At 38.5% G+C, this 21,781-nt stretch overlaps 1 long non-coding RNA gene across 1 annotated transcript in view; it reads left to right on the top strand.

Annotated features, from left to right (window-relative positions):
- The first annotated feature begins 9,165 nt into the window (after window positions 1–9,165).
- Window positions 9,166–21,781, top strand: part of LOC123931423 — a 32,597-nt gene continuing 19,981 nt past the window's right edge. Inside the window, exon 1 of the long non-coding RNA XR_006816263.1 lies at window positions 9,166–9,253. This is a non-coding gene — a long non-coding RNA (uncharacterized LOC123931423). The remainder of the gene's footprint in view (window positions 9,254–21,781) is intronic.

Below are 21,781 nucleotides of genomic sequence, written 5' to 3'. Positions count from 1 at the left end.
TTTGTTTCTTAAATTCCACATATGAGTGAAATTGTATGGTGTCTTTTTCTCTGACGAACTTATTTCACTTAGCATTATACTCTCTAGCTCCATCCACATTGTTGCAAATGGCAAGATTTCATTCTTTTTATGGCCAAATAATATTTCATTGTGTATATATATGTCACATCTTCTTTATCCATTCATCAGTTGGTGGACACTTGGGCTGCTTCCATATCTTGGCTATTGTAAATAATGCTGCTATAAAAATAGAGGTGAGTATATCTCTTTGAATCAGCATTTTTGTATTTTGGAGGTAAATCTCCAGTAGTGCAATTACTGGATCATAGGGCAGTTCTATTTTTAACTTTTTCTTTGAGACTTTATTCATTTGTTCATAGGGACAAAGAAAGAGAGAGGCAGAGGGAGAAACAGGCTTCTCATGAAGCAGGGAGCCCAATGCAGGACTCTATCCCAGGACCCGGGGATCATGAACTGAGCTTAAGTCAGAAGCTTAACCAACTGAGCCATCCAGACACCCCTATTTTTAACTTTATGTGGAAATTCCTTAATGTTTTCCACAGGGACTCTACCAGTTTGCCATTCCACCAACAGTGCAAGAGGATTCCTTTTTCTCCACATCTTTGCCAGCACTCATTGTTTCCTCTGTTTTGGATTTTAGCCATTCTGACAGGTGTAAGAAAATATCTCATTGTAGTTTTGATTTGCATTTTCCTGATGATGAGTGATGTTGAGCCTCTTTTTAAAAAAAATATTTTATTTATTTATTTGAGAGAGAAAGATAGCATAAGCGGGGGTGGGGGGTGGGGAGCAGCAGGCAAAGGGAGAATCAGGCTCCCTGCTCAGCAGGAAGCACGACTTGATCCCAGTACCTTGGGATCATGACCTGAGCCAAAGGCAGACGTCCAACCAACTGAGCTACCTAGGCATCCCTATTGAACATCTTTTCATGTGTTTGCTGGCCAGCTAAATGTCTTCTTGGAGAAATGTCTGTTCAGGTCTTCTGCCCATTTTAAAATTGGATTATGTGGGTTGTGGGTGTTGAGTTTTATAAGTGTAAGAGGAAAATAGAAACTAATAGAAGCTTTTCAGCCTTCACTCCATCTTAAGAGCTGTTCATCTTGTTTCCCCCATGTCAGTCAATCTAGACTAGAAGTATAGTGCCAACCCAAATTGCTTTTCCTATAAACGGGTTCTCTCTTTTTCTCTGTTTTACTGTTATTTCCCTGTGTGTCTAATTCTTTTTTATTTCCCTTATTGCACTGCTCATTTTGTTTCCTTGCATTTATCTCACAGCTAGTGATAATTGTTGACTCATTTTTATATTCAACAATATTCAAATCCTAATCTGCCTGCCACCATATTTCTTACATGCCTGCTTCAAGTGGTGCCAGTAGCTCTAGACAATGAAATGACTACCTAATGCCTCTGGATCATGTTCCTAGACACTTAGGAAAGATTTCCCCTAAACAATGCATTTTGATCTTGGCTTCCTAGTCCCTTGTTGTGTCTCAAACATTTACTTATTACTTTCTAGACACCCCACCATTTCTAGGGAGAATTATTGAATGTTGTTAAATTTAAAAACATCTTCTATTATTTATCCTGATATCCTTCACACAAATTTGCCCATTTGAAAAGCAATGGAATTGCAAACCAAGGCCTGCAATTGGAGAGGTTGCCCTTGTGACTTTTAATTTGGGGTTCAAATCTGAAACCACTATTTATCTTCTTATATATGGCATTTTGTTTGTTTTGTTTTCTCTCCTGACTATCAGTACTAAGACCTTGTCAAATCCTGATTTATGTTGTTCTAGAGACCATCTCTCTCTTTGAGACAGTCTCTGGGGCCTCCCAAAGTAAACCTCTGAAGTGTGGTAGGTTAGGACATTTAAATATATTGTCCACATTTCTAGAAAATATGTTCTGCTAGATTTTCATGTGATATTTACTACGTGTGTGTGTGATTTATATAGGTTATGTTATCACCCTTATGTCCAGTCAGGTTTGTTAGAAAATCCTGCAAATTAATGACAGAGTCAATTCTTGAGTAGAGAAACATTTGATATAGAACTTAAGCAATTATGTTAAAAGTATTGTTATTAAATTTGAAAAGCAAGCTGATTAGTATTTTATAAACAAATAATAACAACAAAATCCTTCCAATCAGTTGAAGTCTCAGGAGATGTCTTAAATACAAATAATTTTAGACATTGGACATCCTAAGCTTATGAAAAAAATGGGAACACACATAAGCTCTTCCTCTGATTTCTAGTTGGGAGCTCATGCATATGCCCTGATTTAGAATCTGCTGCTCCTCTGTTCCGTAATTGACCCCTTTCTCTTATCTCCCTCAGGCCCAAATCCTTCTGGAATCACTAAGATTGGCAGTGTGGGGAGAAGCAGCAGCTGGTTTCAACCTTCACATGTTCCTCCTAAGAGAGAAGTAGGACCTGTTTTTTTGTGACTATTCTTGACAAAAGGAGTTTCAAAATAATTATGCTAGTTGAAAACGAATCCTCAGTCTGCTTGTTGCAATGATAATGAGCCACATTATCAAAAAGGAATTTTGAAAATTCCTTTAAAATCAGTTAAAAAGAAACAATTAACCTGTTGTGTTAACTTAATTATTTTTGAACCCTGTAAAACAGTGTTCTTTTTGATTAAAACTATTTAAAATTTCCTTTAAGATTTCCTCTGAAGTTGGAACATTTGTGCTTAGAATGGTTTTTGTAACTGAGTTGAACAAGATAACCTCTATTACTCAAACTTAACTTTCTGCCACTGAAGTAGAACTTATGAAAGCAGACTCTACTGAGCAGCCTCCAGGGAGGCCCTGGAGGAGGCAGCGGAAGTACCAAGGAGCTGTTGTGGGAGGAGCTGAGCTGGTGCCACCATGACAGGCAGAGAGCACTGTTTCCAAGAGGCATTCCTATGTGCATGCAGTCTCAGAAGGCTGATGTCTTCGGGAACTGCTGGGATTCCCACACAGGCAGCCGGGGCTCTGATGGGGATTGGAGAGGGAGACTTCTGGCTCAGACACTTTTAGTCAGAATAGCAAACACAAGCCCTCTTTTACTTGGGCACGGAGAGGGAGGCACCCTCTGGGAGGACTGGACTTTTTCTCAGCATTTATACATAGAGGTGGTAAGCACCCTGAGTAATGTGATCTTTAAATATGATAGAAATAAAGTAAAAAGGATAAACATCAGGAGAGAAATTTATCAAGAAAAACTTACCCACTTTTAGGGAGCCCATGGAATATTTAGAATGAATGATAATGTTAACATGAAAACACTTGGGCAGGGAAGGAGGCCAAGAAGGAAAGGAACTTGAAAATAACCCCTTTAGTTTCCTAGCAGTCTAAAAGAGGCACTGGACTGACAGTAAATAAAGTCATAGCCCACATCCCAACAATAATTCTGTGGCTTGTTGGAAACAACCCACTTATTAAACCTAGAAAAATCAAAAGATTAAGTGCGCCAACATGTGTTCTTTGCAGTTCCCGAGTTATTGCCCTAAGTTATTTCGGAGGTACAAGCATCTGGTTGGTTGGTAAAGATAACAATGATAGTAATAATACTAGTAGTCATAATGTCATTGCCAAGTGTGCTAAACACTTTAGAAATGTTGGTTTATTGAAACTAAGCAACATTCTTTTATGAGGTAATTTTTCAGATGGGGGAACTGAACCTCAAAAAGATTAGGTAACTTGGCCAAGATCACACAGCTGAAACTGGAAAGCAAGACAAAACTATACTCTTAGCTTATTGCCTCAGTAAGTAGTAAAAGGAGTAGAATGAGAGATTGGAGATCCTAATACTATTCAAAACCGCTGTAGCCCATAACTTGAGTGTGAATGAACCACACATATTCTTTGTGACTCCTAAGAGCCATCCTTCTCTTTTCAGACCTCCTCAGTCTATTTCCTGTTAATACGTGGCTTGAAACAATTCTTCCTTGGACACTTACAAACTTGAATCAGCTAAATAGAGTTTCCTACAAAGTCAGATATGGAAAATTGCCAAAATGACATTCCTTTGGTAGAGTTTCTAAGTAATTATAGTTCCAGGAGTAAAATTATGATACCAGACACTCAGCAAATTTGTTGAATGAATGAGTTAATAAATAAACTGAATGGACAAAATACTTGGGTAGAAGGTAGGTTTTTGGAGATTATTCACCATTCAGTAATTATTTATTGAGTGTCTATTATGTGCTATGACAAAATTATAATGTCACTGAGGGCAAAGTTCAGCAGCTACCCACCAATGTTTATTTAAGACCTGTTCCGAAGTGCAGGCTATTAAGTTCTGCTATGCATCCTGTTTTCTCCCTTATAAAACAGAAGGTTTAACTGGTGATTTTTATGGTCCCTTCCCCTTCCCACTTTCTATGGTTGTATGATTCTCAATATTACTTTAATAAAGTTCTAAATTTTAGAATAGTTTTAGATGTACTGAAAAAAATGCTAATATACAGAAATTTCCCATATACGTTATACCCCGCAGTCTCTATTATTTAACATTTTGCATTAGTGTGGTGTGTTTGTTACAATTAGTCAATATTGATACATTATTATTAACTAAAATCCATACTTTGTTCATTTTTTTTCTTAGTTTTTACATATTTTTTTCCCCAAGCAATCTCTCTACCCTACATGGGGCTTGAGTTCACGACCTAGAGATTAAGAGTCACATGCTCTATTTTTTAAAAATTATTTTTATTTTTATTTTTTTTAAAGATTGATCTATTTCACAGAGAGAGAGAGAGATCACAAGTAGGCAGAGAGGCAGGCAGAGAGGGAGGGAGAAGCAGGCTCCCTGCTGAGCAGAGAGCCCAATGCGGGGCTCGATCCCAGGACCCTGAGATCATGACCCGAGTGGAAGACAGAGGCTTAACCCACTGAGCCACCCACGTGCCCTGAGTTACATGCTCTGTTGACAACCAGCCACACACCCCTGATCTTGACAAGTTTTGAGGAGTACTGGTTAGGTGTTTTACAGAATGTCCCTCAAATGAGATTTATCTAGTATTTATTATATGATTAAATTTGGGTTATATGTTTTTAGGAAGAAGACCACACAGTTAAAGTGCCATTTTCATCACATCCCATGAAGGGTACATACTGTGAATGTGACTTATCACTGTTGATAGTAGCCTTGGTCACCTGGCTGCGGTAGTGTTTGCCAGGTTCCTCTACTGTAAAGTTATTCTCGTCCTCCCCCTCTCCATACTGCACTCTTTGGAAGGAAGTCGTATGTGCATGCAGCCTACACTTAAGGAGTGGGGAGTTATGTTCCATCTCCCTGAGGACAGAGTATCTACGTAGATTTTTTTGAAATTCCTCTGTACATGAGATTTATCTATTCTCCCTCATTTATTTATTTATTCATTTATTTGTTTATTTATCTCAGTATGAACTTATGGATATTTATTTTATACTTTGGATTATAATCCAGTATTACTTTTAGAAAGTGTTTTGTTACTCTAATTGTTCCAGCTTTGGCCATTGGGAGCTCTTTCAACTATATCCTGTGTCCTTTTGATATATACCCTCATCAGGTGTTTGGGCTTTATTGTTTTTTCTTTTTTTCCCCCCGATATTTACGTGCGCCTACTCCAAGGTACTCTAGGCTGATCTTGTATATTTCCTGTCCTAGTCTCAGAATCAACTATTTCTCAAAAAACCCCTGGTTTCTTTTATTAGAGAATGGATTAGAAACCAAGTCTAGTTACTAGGTAGGCTCAATGCTACTGGTTTGTCATAACTTCGAGGCCCTGCCAGCTCACAGAGCAAAGAAATATATATATTTTTTCCTTGTGTATATTAATCTTTATGTGCACATATATCTATATAAATTTCTCTATGTAACTATTTTATCTGTATCAAGCTAAACATGAGTTTATACTGATGTCTCCAACTTGAATCCATTACTACATGAAATGTTCTACCCTCCTCCCTTTGCTTATCTGTAACCTCCTCCCACCCAGACAGTGAGAAGCCTGTCCTTCACCATCTGCCATTTATACAGTTGTTAAATTACAGTATGCATGTATAGCAGTATCAGAATTATCAATCTGTATCCTGTGATAAATAATTTTATCAAGTAGAGTATAGTACTTATGTATAGTATCTTTCTTTTTAAAGATTTTATTTATTTGTCAGAGAGAGAGAGAACAAGCAGGTGGGGAGCAGCAGGCAGAGGGAGAAGCAGGCTCCCTGCTGAGCAAGGAGCTCAACATGGGACTTGATCTCAGGACGCTGGAATCATGACCTGAGCCAAAGGCAGACACTTAACCAACAGCCACGGAGGGGTCACTGTGTAGTGTCTTTTTGCCTTCAGTCTTATAGATTCTACTTCCAAAGTTACTTAGGTCAGCACCTTTCCCTCCACCACACCCTTCAGTGAGGGTTTTTTTTTTTAACATGTTAAATATAGTTAGATTGTGTTGTCACATTCTGCATTCCATCCTGGGATACCCCAGCCTCTTAATATTTTTATTTGCATGCTGTGCTATAAAGGTCTATGATTCTATATATATAGCATCATGTATCCCTCATTATTACATTATGATACAGAATAGTCTCACTACCCCAAAATATCACCTGTGCCTCATCTACTCGACCTTCCCCTTGCTTGGAATTCCAGGCAACCATTGATCTTTTTACCATTTCTAGTTTTACCTTTTCCAGACTCTTATATAATTGGAGTCATATAGTATGTAGACTGTAGAGACTGGTTTCTTTCACTTAGCAATATGTATTGAGGAGTTATCCTCATATATTATGGTTTGATAGTTTATTTCTTTTTAACACTGAATCATATTCCATTATAGAGATATGCCACAGTTTGTTTATCCTTTTTTCTGTTAGAGAACATCTTAGTTACTTATAGCTTTTGCAATTATGAATAAAGGTGCTGTATATATTTATGAGCAGGTTTCAAAACATGAATTTTGAAATAAGTTGATCAATATCTTTTTGATATTTATTTTTCAGTTTGTTGGTTTGTAATCATCTAGCTTATTTATTTATTTATTTATTTATTTGACAGAGAGAGAGAGATCACAAGTAGAGCAGCAGGCAGAGAGAGAGGGGGAAGCAGGCTCCCCGCGGAGCAGAGAGCCCGATGCGGGGCTCGATCCCAGGACCCTGAGACCATGACCTGAGCCGAAGGCAGCGGCTTAACCCACTGAGCCACCCAGGCGCCCCTGTAATCATCTAGCTTTTATATGGCTTCTCAAATATAGTTACTTATTTATTTGCTTACTTAATAAGATTTTATTTATTTATTTGACAGAAGGAGAGAGAGAGAGCATAAGCACAGGGAGTGAACGAGGGAGAAACAGTCTCCCCACTGAGCAGGGAGCCCAATGCGGGACTTGATCTCAGGATCCCAGGATCATGACCTAAGCTGAAAGCAGTCACGTAACCAACTGAGCCACCTAGATGCCTCTCAAATATAGTTATTTATAAAATAATGAACAGTTGTACATAAAAAATCTGTTCGAAATCAGGTACCATCTTTTATAAAAATATAAATAATGAACCCATAAATATTTTATGGAATAAGAGAACTTTAAATATAGGGTAACTTAGAAATATTACATTTAATGTTTTTTAGAATATGAGCAGACGTATGGTCTATCAAAGCCATTTCTTTCGTATTACAAATGGGAAATTTATAGTTGTTGAATTAGCTGCAAAATGTCCCTTTTATTGCTCCCTCACTAACAAAACATGTTGAAAATTACATGTTTGGAAATCCAAATACAAGCCTTTGCAACTTGAAGTAATAAATACAACACCATATTAGATAAGTAAGCCCAGCTTCCTTTTTGTGTGTGCATGTCAGATAGGATACATGAAGTACCAAGAAATAATAAGCAATGGAAATATTTTCCCTGGACATTTCGTTTTTAATACATGGCATATTTTACATACAGCATATTCCTATTAAAACATAACTGTGGTTCCATAGGATATGGGTATACATTAGAGTGGGAAACAAGTATGTTCACTAGAAGTTTAAAACATGGTAGCAGTTCTACCAAAGGAAAAGGAAAAAGTCTTCTGTAACACTGTCTTCTATGAAATAGCAAGTTAGTCTTTGCCTTTAATACTAGTATTCAAAGGTTGTTCCTTCTTTGGGAATGCATTAACAAAAATTGCCCCCACATCGTTACCACCTTACAGAATTTTCACTGTATTTTCCCACAGTATCCAAGCAGCTTATGCTGATTGGTCCAGCAAAGCTCGAGTATAAAATGTCCTGGCATCAAGAAAGCTTTAATATTGAATGGTACGTTTTATTTTGTGTATTTAGTTACCTGACATAAAATATTTGAAAAACTGAAGAAGACCAAGTACCAGTGAGAATGAGGGGCTTAAGAATATACTAGTTCACTGGGTGGCTCAGTGGGTTAAGCCTCTGCCTTCAGCTCAGGTCATGATCTCAGGGTCCTGGAATTGAGCCCCGCATCGGGCTCTCTGTTCAGCAGGGAGCCTGCTCCCCCCCTCCCCCGCCGCCTACTTGTGATCTCTCTGTCTCTGTCAAATAAATAAATAAAATCTTAAAAAAAAGAAAAAGAATATACTAGTTCAATACATGACTTTTTTATTATCAGAAAATTGATGATTCTAAAGCCATGTTGGCAAATGCTGGCATTCCCTGACCTAAAAGGTTCTGGGATTTCTCTCTTAGGAGCTTGACTCACTGAGAGTTGAGGACTGATTTACCAAGAAGCCTGGAGGATTTGAGGGCTTTAGTTCAGTGGAAGGAATTTAAGAGAGAATTCATGGGAGTCTGATTCTCTCTGAAGCGGAACATAACTTATGATGTATTACATGGAAGCTTCTGTAGATTGACCTGCACCCTTTAATGTACAAAAAATAAAACAGGGGAAAATCTCTCTCTTTCTTTCATTTTTTTCTTCCCCATGTAACAGGGAGCCCTTCAGATGCTTAATTACCTTCAACTTCCTAGAATCTCTTTCTACCCTTTGTTCCCATTAAAACTTATAAACGACAGGCTCATATACTTCCAGGTTTTAGCTACCTCTCAAATACGGCCAAACTATTTACAACCAATAGTTTTTAAGTGTTCCAACTTCCCAGAAACATTCACAATGATTTGAAACTTTGTTTCTTTGTTTGTTTAGGTGGAGAAGCAGCAAGACAGAATAAGATCTTTATTCCCTGGATCTTCTTTAATAGTTCCCTGAATACTCTTAATTATGCCAATATGAGGTAAGTCAATATATATGTCTCTGAGGAAAGGAAAGTACAGAGATTATTCTTCCCAGTATCCCCCTGATATGCTAAATTAAACTTAACTAAAGCCGAAGATCCTCCAGGAAGAAATGGATTAAGACTCTATTCCCTGTCCTTTGGAGATTAGAGTTTTCTGAAGGGCTGAAAAAACTCTGACAGAGATCCTCTGGTAGCAAGACCCATTGAAGTTCCCCCAAGAAGAAATAAGGAATCTGGCATCGTGACTTTGGCTTAACCCCAGGCCCCAGAGGTTTGTGGGGACGGCGTGTTCTAGATACAGAGTGTAGCTGTGGTTAGAAACCCAATTATGCCTGGCCACTTTGGCAAAGCTGTCATGTTTGGGGAACAGTGGCTGATTCTGTGAGTGTAAAACCAGTAAGCTGTCATTTTGGGAGTCCATGTCCTCAGTGCCACTCTGCTGCCTGCGCAGGGCTCTACAGTGAAAGGACAACTTTATAAGCAAGTCAAGGACATATGAAAGGCTTCGGAACCAGTTTTCAATAATGACACAGTGTAGAAGGGATGAAAATCAGAGCTTTAAATGGACTGGTTAGTTCCTCCCATGTGGAACTTTGAAATAATACAGCTCCTTTTGGACTAAGTAACTTCCCAGGGTTCCTGGACAGTTTGAGGAATGGTGAGTCCTTGAGAGAGGGAGATACGGAATCACCTACAGTAAGGAAGAATGGAGGCTTAAGCAAGTAATTAGAAAAATAAAGAAGATGCAATCCAGACTGATGGAGGTCATGCAGATTATATGTAATGTTAGTTTATTGTGAATTTCCAAGAGATTAAGTGTCAAATTTATTTAACCACCAAACATTTTTTTCTCTAAAGTAAGCAACTTGAGGGACTAGATTCCAAGGAACACTTGGAAAATGCATCTCAAATGGTAAAATTTTAGATACTAAAAGAGGCAACACACCTGGGACAAGGACCTTTTCCTGGCACCCACTCAAATGATTGTTAACTGTGACAGACTGAGTTCCACAGTTCTGTGATGCTAATGACAGTATTCTAGTAACTCTAATTCAAGGAGGGCCGAGTGCACAGGGAGAGGGTGCTAAAAAGAGATCATAGCTTTCTCCTTCATTCCATCTATCCTTTGCCTTTGTATAATGACCACCATCTGCAATCTCTTGTTGGCTCCATGAGTAAGGATTTTTGTTTTATTGTGTTAAGTATCCTCAGTGCCTAGAGCTCTGCTTGGCACCATGTAAGGGTTTAATAGCTATCTGTTGAATGAATGAACCTCTGGCCTTCACTGTGCTGGCAAAGTTATTAAAAACTTAACATGGCTGGGATACCTAGGTGGCTCAGTCAGTTAAGTGTCTTCCTTTGCCTCAGATCATGATCCCAGGGTCCTGGGATCTAGTCCTACATCAGGATCCCTGCTCAGTGGGGAGCCTGCTTTTCCCTCTCCCTGTTGCTCCCCCTGCTTGTGCTCTCTCTCTCTCTCTCTCTGAGACAGATAAATAAATAAAATCTTAAAAAAAAACTAAACTAAAAAACAAAACAAAACCAAAAAAAAACTTAACATGGCCTTTTTTCTTTTTTCTTTTTTTGTCTTTCGTGTGTGTGTGTGTGTGTGTGTGTGTGTGTGTGTGTGTAGTTTATACCTTGCAGCTGCAGAGCAGATCCTTCTGAAAATGCAGGAAGTATGAGAAGAGTAATAACTGGGAAATCTTGGCTAGGTTTGGTAGGCTCAATTCTCTGAAACAAATGGAAAATAACATTTCATTTAAAAATCAGTTGAAACCCACATTTGCCCAAGTTGAACCAACCTGGGATTGGGAGGAAGGGCACAATGAAACCTTTTCAAACTCCACCAGCTGAATCACTACTCCCCAGCTCCACTCTGTGCCCAATCTAAGGACAAGTGTAACATATTTAACAATTGTAAGTTGTATAATTAAAGTGAATTCAATAAATCAGAATATAGGTAAAACATTAAAAATATTTCCTTTCTGTTCTCTAAATTATCATTAAACTACCTTCCATGTGGTATAAGGCAAAATGGTCATCAAATCATTCTAATGATTTCTTAAGTCATTATTTTTTAGAAACTACTTGTGTAGTCTTATGTTTGATAAGCAATCACGAAACTAAATGTTGCCTGTCTCTAAGCTATGGTTTTACAGAGGAAACTGCACCAAACTCTTTCATTGACTTCCTCATGAAATTGATGGTGGTTGGTTCTGGCACCAGGACTTGCTGCAGTGTGAGAGTGACTGTGCGGGCTATCCATCATGTTCTAGAGCCTATACCAGGGGGGACTTTGCTTCTTCCCCCGCCTACAAAACTGCTTCTAGCAGGCCTGTCCCACACTCCTGCCAAACCTTGGTCCCTCCTGGGCAGCAGGCAGGGGCTAGATTCCTCCCAGCTACCATCTTGGTCTGCTCAACTCATGCTCCAATGTCTAGATGCACTAATCCCTTTATCCCCTACTTAGCGGCCATTGGATGATGTCATTCAGTAAAATGGTCTAATTTAAGCTACTTACCAACCATTAGGTCAGAATTTCTATATTTTAACCTGTAAGAATGCTATGCCAGTGTGTATTAGTTGAATTATTAGCCATGGCCCAGTTTCTTCCTAGTAGTTCAGAAAATCTCAGTCTTCTCCCAAATTGTTGTTCTTGTCAATGCTCTATCTCTGAGCTAATGCTGGAAAAAATCCCCTTCGTTGGCCTGAGTTGCCCAAGGTTACCAAACTAAGGCTGCCTTACTCTCTTGGTGATTTACTCCTATTCCAACTCAGAGTCTCTGGATAACTCTATCAGAAAACAACCTGAGCCTCATACCACCCTCAGTTTACTGTTGCCTCCCATGGCTTGTCATCTTTTAGACTAAGCTTGTACATTTCTTTTCTGTTTTATTGAGATATAATTGACATACATCACTGTGTAAGTTTAAGGTGTATAGGATAATGACTTGACATATCTATTGTAAAATGTTTACTACAATAATGTTAGTTAACGTGCATTATTTCATATAGATTAAAAAAAAAGAAAAAACATTTTCATTGTGATGAGAACTCTTAGGGTCTACTCTCTTAACAACCTTCAAATAGATCACACAGCAGCATATAGTAATCACATACCTTACATTCTCAGTACTTATTTATCTTGTAACTGAGAGTTTGTACCTTTTGACCACCTTTATCCAGTTCTTCCCCCCACAGCTCCCACCTCTGGTAACCACAAGTCTGATCTCTTTTTCTATGAGTTTGGTGTTTTATTTCTTTTTTAAGATTCTACATGTAAGTGAAATCATACAGTATTTGCCTTTTTCTCTCCAACCTATTTCACTTCGCATAATGCCTTCAAGTTCCATCTATGTAGTCACATGTGGCAGGATTTCTTTCCTTTTTTTAATGGATGAATATTCAATTGTATATATACATATACCACAGCTTCTTTATCCCTTCATCTGCCTATAGACGTGTTGTTTCTATGTCTTGGCTATTGTAAATACTGCTGGTATAAATATGGGGGTGCAGATATCTCTTTGCCATACCGTTTTCCTTTCCTTCCCATATATTCCCTGAAGTGGAATTGCTGGATCATATGGTAGTCCTATTTTTATGGAATGAAAAGTAGAAGCTTGCCCATTTTTTAATTGGATTATTTGCTTTTGTTATTGCATTTTGCTGTTGAGTTGCATGAGTTCTTTATATATTTTAGATATTAACCCCTTATCAACTATATGATTTACAAATATTTTTCCCTTTCTGTAGGTTATTAATCATTTCTTTTGTTGTGCAGTCTGTAGATGTTGACACTCATTTTGTCCTAGATAATTTCTCCCCAATAGCTTGAGAGGTTAGGTAGAGATCTTTGATCCCCAATGGTTTAGGAGAATTGTTCTCAACATGGCTGGGCCTCAGAAGCAGTTAGTTGTGTGGGACCAAGGCATGAAGACTGAAAATTCCATAGGTCAGTCGGCTCTGCATTCAGGGTTGGAAACCCTTAGCTTAAGGGGTCTGTTTTGGCTCCAAAGCAAGTACTCACTTTTCCCCTCCATTTATTAGGCCTACTGCCAGATGTACCCTCATGCCTCAACAGGATTAATTCTTAGGAAATTCATAAACAGTTTGGTTACTTTGGGATTCCTGCGACTCTGTGAGCCACTCCTATGAACAGTGATGCACAATTTCCTTTAGGGTAATTCCATAAGTTACATTAAAAAAAAAAAAAAAGCCCCGACATCGCAAGGAAACCACTTTTAGTTGCTCCATTTCCTGGAGCCTACAGCTGGCAAAGTGCCTGGGACAAGATGTATTCAATTCTACTCAAAGCAGAGCTGTGTTAGGAGAAACAGATGGCCCACCTAAGGTGAAAAAATTACTTTCTTCGGGGGAAGGCAGGGTGGTTTATTCATCTCTTCCTCTAGGAAAGCAAGTACGTGTGGAGGCAAAATAAACAAAACACATTACAAACACATTCCACAGATGAACAGAATAAATGGCGCTGAACAAGCCTATGGGAGGCATCTTCTGCCCCCAGGCAGCTGTAGGAGCTTGTCATATGATTATTAAAGTGCCCCCAGCTCTTGAAAATCATTCTGTCAGAGGAAGTCATAAGAACCAAAACATAATTGAAGAGACAACCCATCATTAACCTTCTCTGAGAACTGGTAATGAGGGACTCAGAAGACTGGGGATAGTCAAGATGAACCAGAAACTAGTTCAGAAAAATGATTAGATATAAAACAAAGCAGTATAGGTCATCTGCATTTGTTTAGAAGGGGCAACCACACAGTGAGAATTTGTTGCTGATCATCTCACATTTTCCAGAGGAGAGGGACCCCTTTCCTGGAGATTACCAGTGTTCAGATCACTTGGAAAGCACATTCCCTTCAGAAGACTTTTCTATTACCAAGATGAAACACTCCTTAAGTTTATCCAACTCTTTTGTTCTAGATGTTCATTCAACAAGGAACATTCTGATTATGAATTTGGTTTCTCAGTTACCCTAATAATGGGCAGGACTGAGGGAATAAGTTTGGAGGTCACTGGAGAGATTTATTATACACTTGTTACAAATAAATACATTTGTGTCAATCTTTTGAGGGTTTGGTTAGCATAAGTTAGTTCTGCAACCTAATTTCCTAACAATATGAACAAAATCCACTCTTTGGACCTACACAACTAAATATCAGACCCCACAACACCAGGACCACGGCCCCCATATTTCCATCCTGTAGACTCTACCCAAGCAGCCCTGAGCCACCTTCTGTAACATCTGTGCCACTCTTTAAATTCAACACAAACTATCCCCAAAAGTCATCTCCTTACTTGCTTCTTTAAAATCAGCAGAAGATAATTCTAAATTATGTTCTCTGTAATGTTTTCTAGAGTCTCATAGCCCTGAACCTCAGGAAATAATTCATATTATATGTGACCATGTAGTTTCACTGAGTACACTGTAACCATAGAATTTTACCAAGTAGCAAACTTCTAGCTCTTGTGGTTCTTGCTGTCCTCTTCATCTTGATAGGGTGGGCCAGAGTGAGGCCACATGATGAGGTACCCAAGGTCCTTCAACCAGCGGGGAGAAAGGAAATGTTACACTACCAAACACAGTTCCTATGCAGACCCCTTCATGCGATCAAATAAAAGGGACAAGTAATTTGAAAGGGGAACATAATTGGGTTAAACGAAGAAAACAGGGAGTGTTCTCATACAAAAGAGCAAAAGTCAAAGTGTACTTTCAGCCAGTGGTGCTCACTGGAGCTGTAGGAAAGTGCGGTACATTGCCCATTTCTCTCCATCAGAGAGAATGTGTGCTTCTATGACTTGTCCTGGCATTCTCATCCCCGACTCTTAGAAAAGTGGAACACCAACACTTCAAGTACTCTTGCTTAGTTGCCTCCCTCCTAGGGAGTAAACGGTTGGCACTGTGCCCGCCTTGGTGGATACTGTATACTTGTTTGCTGTCGGGCATTTGTCCATTGTCTTTTGGTGATAAATTATTTTTGCCCATCTCCAAAATGAGATGGAAGCAGCGATGACCCAACTCTGGAATTATCTATTAGTCTTACATCCCAGAAATTGCCCTGTGTTCCTTGAAAAGAGCAAACTACCTTCCCTTTAAATGCAAAATAGAAATAATAGTGTTGCACATTGATTTCTTCTCCCATACTGGAGAGTTGGCTGAAGGACTAAGGATGACAACTATTGTGAAACTTCTCTCAAAATATTCATTTCATAAATAATATAAGGGATACAGTTACTGGAACTGAGATTTTTAAGGGTTCTGTGAGGTGACAAAATGGGGTTTGCAATTCAGGATGTTTATTGCTCTCGGGGGCTATGGCTAATCTCTTATGAAGCAAAGTTTCAGTTGGGTAGAGATTGAGCAATTAGAACACAGATGCATTGTGTAACTCCTTCTTCCTCTTTATTTACTGTGGAACAGTGGAGATCTTAAGTCTGAAGCTATAGGCCAGCTTCATAGATTTAGTTTTTGAGTATCTTGGATCCTGAGAACTTAGCATTTTTTATAAAAAGTAGCTACAGGTAATCAAGGCTGTGCTGATACTGAATTTATCTCACAGAGTTCACATAAGAAAATCCTAACAGTTTTTTTTTCTTTAAAGGGAGAGAGAATGGACATTTACTGATTACTTACTCTATAGCCACACTACCTTTATTGACAAATCTCAGAGACTGGTGCTCTTTCTCTTATATTACGAATGGGATTGAGACTCCGAGAGCTTCAACAATTTATTGAAGGCAATAGAGTAACTTAGAAGATGATTTCTGGCCAATTTTATACAGAAGTAGAGTGATAATACTGTAGAACTGGACTTCAGGGTTTAAACCCTGTCTCTCTCACCCTAAACCACTGCTCTTTTCACGGTACCATGTTGCCACATTAACATACAAGAAGCTAGAGAATGGCCACAAAATTCGTTTGTTCTTTTTTGAATTTTACTGGATTTTTTTCAATTTTTTTTTGTGGTAAAATACACGTAACATACAATTTAACACATAACATACAATTTACCCCCTTAACCATTTTTAAGGGTACAGTTCAATGGTATTAAATATAGTCATAATGTGCAACCATCACCACCATCCATCTCCATATCTTTTTTCATCTTGTAAAACTGAAACTTTATTTCCTTTGAACAATAACAGCCCATTCCTGCCCCCTCCCCCCTTCTTGGCAGCCGTGATTATACTTTCTGTTTCTATGAATTTGACTAATCCAAAAACCTCACATAAGTGGAATCATCTAGTAACTGTCTTTTTGTGACTGCCTTATTTTAGCATAATGTCTTCAAAGTTCATGCATGTTGTAGTATATTGTAGAATTTCCTTCACTTTTAAAGCTGAATAATATTCCATGTATATATATCCCACATTTTGCTGATCTATTCACTTGTTGATGGACTCTTGGATTTTATCTATTGTGAATAATGCTACAGGGAACGCAGGTATACAAATATTTCTTTGAGACCCTGCTTTCAATTGTTAGGTATATATCTGGAGATAGAAGTGTTGGATCATATGACAAATCTATTTTTAATTTTTGAGGAACCTTTATACTGTTTTCTGTAGTAGCTGTCCCATCTCATATTCCCACCAACAGAGCACAAAGGTTCCAATTTCTCTACATCCTTGCCAGTAGTTGTTTTGTTTGTTTGGTTGGTTGGTTCATTGTAGCAACCTTAATGGGTATGAGGTGGTATCTCATTGTGATTTTGATTTGCCTTTCCCTAATGATTAGTGATGTTGAACATCTTTTCATGTACTTACTGGACTTTTGTACATCTTTGGAAAAATGTCTATTCAAGTGCTTTGCCAATTTTTGATGGGATAGTTTTTGTGTTGTTGAGTTTTAGGAGTTGAGTTCTGGATATTAATCAAGTTATTAATCAGATAAATTATTTACAAATATTTCCTTCCATTCTGTGGTTTGCCTTTTACTCTGTTGATGGTGTGTTTTTGTTTCTTTTTTTTTTGATGGTGTCTTTTGATATACAAAGTTGTTTAGTTTTCATGAAATCCTATATGGTATCACATTTAAAAAATCATTGCCAAATCCACTGTTGTGAGGCTTTTGATTATTTTCTCCACAGAGTTTTATTGTTTTAGGTCTTACATTTAGGTCTTTAATTCATTTTGAGTTAATTTTTATACATAATATTAAGTAAGAATCCAACTCCATTCTTTTGCATGTTCTGTTTTCCCAGCACTATTTGGAAAGTCTGTGCTTTCTCCATTGAAATGGTCTTTCACCCTTATCAAAACACAGTTGACTATATATGCAAGGGCTTATTTCTGGACTCTGTTCTATTCCGTTGGCATATATATCTGTCTTTCTGATAGTACCACACTCTTTGATTATTGTAGCTTTGTAGTAAGTTTTGAAATCAGAAAGTGTGAATCCTCCAGTTTGTTCTTCTTTTTCTTTTTTTTTTTCCCTTTTTATTAATTTTTTCAGCATAACAGTATTCATTCTTTTTGCACAACACCCACTGCTCCATGCAAAACGTGCCCTCCCCATCACCCACCACCTGTTCCCCCAACCTCCCACCCCTGACCCTTCAAAACCCTCAGGTTGTTTTTCAGAGTCCATAGTCTCTTATGGTTCGCCTCCCCTCCCCAATGTCCATAGCCCGCTCCCCCTCTCCCAATCCCACCTCCCCCCAGCAACCCCCAGTTTGTTTTGTGAGATTAAGAGTCATTTATGGTTTGTCTCCCTCCCAATCCCATCTTGTTTCATTTATTCTTCTCCTATCCCCCTACCCCCCCATGTTGCTTCTCCATGTCCTCATATCAGGGAGATCATATGATAGTTGTCTTTCTCCGATTGACTTATTTCACTAAGCATGATACGCTCTAGTTCCATCCACGTCGTCGCAAATGGCAAGATTTCATTTCTTTTGATGGCTGCATAGTATTCCATTGTGTATATATACCACATCTTCTTGATCCATTCATCTGTTGATGGACATCTAGGTTCTTTCCATAGTCTGGCTATTGTAGACATTGCTGCTATAAACATTCGGGTACACGTGCCCCTTCGGATCACTATGTTTGTATCTTTAGGGTAAATACCCAGTAGTGCAATGGCTGGGTCATAGGGTAGTTCTATTTTCAACATTTTGAGGAACCTCCATGCTGTTTTCCAGAGTGGTTGGACCAGCTTGCATTCCCACCAACAGTGGAGGAGGGTTCCCCTTTCTCCACATCCTCTCCAGCATCTGTCATTTCCTGACTTGTTAATTTTAGCCATTCTGACTGGTGTGAGGTGATATCTCATTGTGGTTTTGATTTGTATTTCCCTGATGCCGAGTGACGTGGAGCACTTTTTCATGTGTCTGTTGGCCATCTGGATGTCTTCTTTGCAGAAATGTCTGTTCATGTCCTCTGCCCATTTCTTGATTGGATTGTTTCTTCTTTGGGTGTTGAGTTTGCTAAGTTCCTTATAGATTTTGGATACTAGCCCTTTATCTGATATGTCGTTTGCAAATATCTTCTCCCATTCTGTCAGCTGTCTTTTGGTTTTGTTAACTGTTTCCTTTGCTGTGCAAAAGCTTTTGATCTTGATGAAATCCCAATAGTTCATTTTCGCCCTTGCTTCCCTTGCCTTTGCCGTTGTTCCTAGGAAGATGTTGCTGCGGCTGAGGTCGAAGAGGTTGCTGCCTGCGTTCTCCTCAAGGATTTTGATGGATTCCTTTCTCACATTGAGGTCCTTCATCCATTTGGAGTCTATTTTCGTGTGTGGTGTAAGGAAGTGGTCCAATTTCATTTTTCTGCATGTGGCTGTCCAATTTTCCCAGCACCATTTATTGAAGAGGCTGTCTTTTTTCCATTGGACATTCTTTCCTGCTTTGTCGAAGATTAGTTGACCATAGAGTTGAGGGTCGATTTCTGGGCTCTCTATTCTGTTCCACTGGTCTATGTGTCTGTTTTTGTGCCAGTACCATGCTGTCTTGATGATGACAGCTTTGTAATAGAGCTTGAAGTCCGGAATTGTGATGCCACCAACTTTGGCTTTGTTCTTCAATATTCCTTTGGCTATTCGAGGTCTTTTCTGGTTCCATATAAATTTTAGGATTATTTGTTCCATTTCTTTGAAAAAAATGGATGGTATTTTGATAGGGATTGCATTAAATGTGTAGATTGCTTTAGGTAGCATAGACATTTTCACAATATTTATTCTTCCAATCCAGGAGCATGGAACATTTTTCCATTTTTTTGTGTCTTCCTCAATTTCTTTCATGAGTACTTTATAATTTTCTGTGTATAGATTCTTAGTCTCTTTGGTTAGGTTTATTCCTAGGTATCTTATAGTTTTGGGTACAATTGTAAATGGGATTGACTCCTTAATTTCTCTTTCTTCAGTCTTGTTGTTGGTGTACAGAAATGCAACTGATTTCTGTGCATTGATTTTATATCCTGACACTTTACTGAATTCCTGGACAAGTTCTAGCAGTTTTGGAGTGGAGTCTTTTGGGTTTTCCACATATAGTATCATATCATCTGCGAAGAGTGATAGTTTGACTTCTTCTTTACCAATTTGGATGCCTTTAATTTCTTTTTGTTGTCTGATTGCTGAGGCTAGGACTTCTAATACTATGTTGAATAGCAGTGGTGATAATGGACATCCCTGCCGTGTTCCTGACCTTAATGGAAAAGCTTTCAGTTTTTCTCCATTGAGAATGATATTTGCGGTGGGTTTTTCATAGATGGCTTTGATAATATTGAGGTATGTGCCCTCTATCCCTACACTTTGAAGAGTTTTGATCAGGAAGGGATGCTGTACTTTGTCAAATGCTTTTTCAGCATCTATTGAGAGTATCATATGGTTCTTGTTCTTTCTTTTATTAATGTGTTCTATCACATTGATTGATTTGCGGATGTTGAACCAACCCTGCAGCCCTGGAATAAATCCCACTTGATCGTGGTGAATAATCCTTTTAATGTACTGTTGAATCCTATTGGCTAGTATTTTGGCGAGAATTTTTGCGTCTGTGTTCATCAAGGATATTGGTCTGTAGTTCTCTTTTTTGGTGGGATCCTTGTCTGGTTTTGGGATCAAGGTGATGCTGGCCTCATAGAATGAGTTTGGAAGTTTTCCTTCCATTTCTATTTTTTGGAACAGTTTCAGGAGAATAGGAATGAGTTCTTCTTTAAATGTTTGGTAGAATTCCCCTGGGAAGCCGTCTGGCCCTGGGCTTTTGTTTGTTTGGAGATTTTTGATGACTGTTTCAATCTCCTTACTGGTTATGGGCCTGTTCAGGTTGTCTATTTCTTCCTGGTTCAGTTGTGGTAGTTTATATGTCTCTAGGAATGCATCCATTTCTTCCAGATTGTCCAATTTGTTGGCGTAGAGTTGCTCATAGTATGTTCTTATAATTGTCTGTATTTCTTTGGTGTTAGTTGTGATCTCTCCTCTTTCATTCATGATTTTATTGATTTGGGTCCTTTCTCTTTTCTTTTTGATGAGTCTGGCCAGGGGTTTATCAATGCTATTGATTCTTTCAAAGAACCAGCTCCTAGTTTCATTGATTTTTTCTATTGTTTTTTTGGTTTCTATTTCGTTGATTTCTGCTCTGATCTTTATGGTTTCTCTTCTCCTGCTGGGTTTAGGGTTTCTTTCTTGTTCTTTCTCCAGCTCCTTTACGCGTAGGGTTAGGTTGTGTACTTGAGACCTTTCTTGTTTCTTGAGAAAGGCTTGTACCGCTATATATTTTCCTCTCAGGACTGCCTTTGCTGTGTCCCACAGATTTTGAACTGTTGTGTTTTCATTATCATTTGTTTCCATGAATTTTTTCAATTCTTCTTTAATTTCCTGGTTGACCCATTCATTCTTTAGAAGGATGCTGTTTAGTCTCCATGTATTTGGGTTCTTTCCAGCTTTCGTCTTGTGATTGAGTTCTAGCTTCAGAGCATTGTGGTCTGAAAATATGCAGGGAATAATCCTAATCTTTTGATACCGGTTGAGACCTGATTTGTGACCCAGGATGTGATCTATTCTGGAGAAGGTTCCATGTGCACTAGAGAAGAATGTGTATTCTGTTGCTTTGGGATGAAATGTTCTGAATATATCTGTGATGTCCATCTGGTCCAGTGTGTCATTTAAGGCCTTTATTTCCTTGTTGATCTTTTGCTTGGATGATCTGTCCATTTCAGTGAGGGGAGTGTTCAAGTCCCCTACTATTATTGTATTATTATTGATGTGTTTCTTTGATTTTGTTATTAATTGGTTGATATAGTTGGCTGCTCCCACGTTAGGGGCATAGATATTTAAAATTGTTAGATCTTCTTGTTGGACAGACCCTTTGAGTAGGATATAGTGTTCTTCCTCATCTCTTATTATAGTCTTTGGCTTAAAATCTAATTGATCTGATATAAGGATTGCCACCCCAGCTTTCTTCTGATGCCCATTAGCATGGTAAATTGTTTTCCACCCCCTCACTTTAAATCTGGAGGTGTCTTCGCGTCTAAAATGAGTTTCTTGTAGGCAACATACTGATGGGTTCT

This window comes from Meles meles, chromosome 2 (assembly GCF_922984935.1).
Source record: "Meles meles chromosome 2, mMelMel3.1 paternal haplotype, whole genome shotgun sequence".
Taxonomy (NCBI): Eukaryota; Metazoa; Chordata; class Mammalia; order Carnivora; family Mustelidae; genus Meles; species Meles meles.
This window is presented reverse-complemented; position numbering and strand designations above follow the sequence as displayed.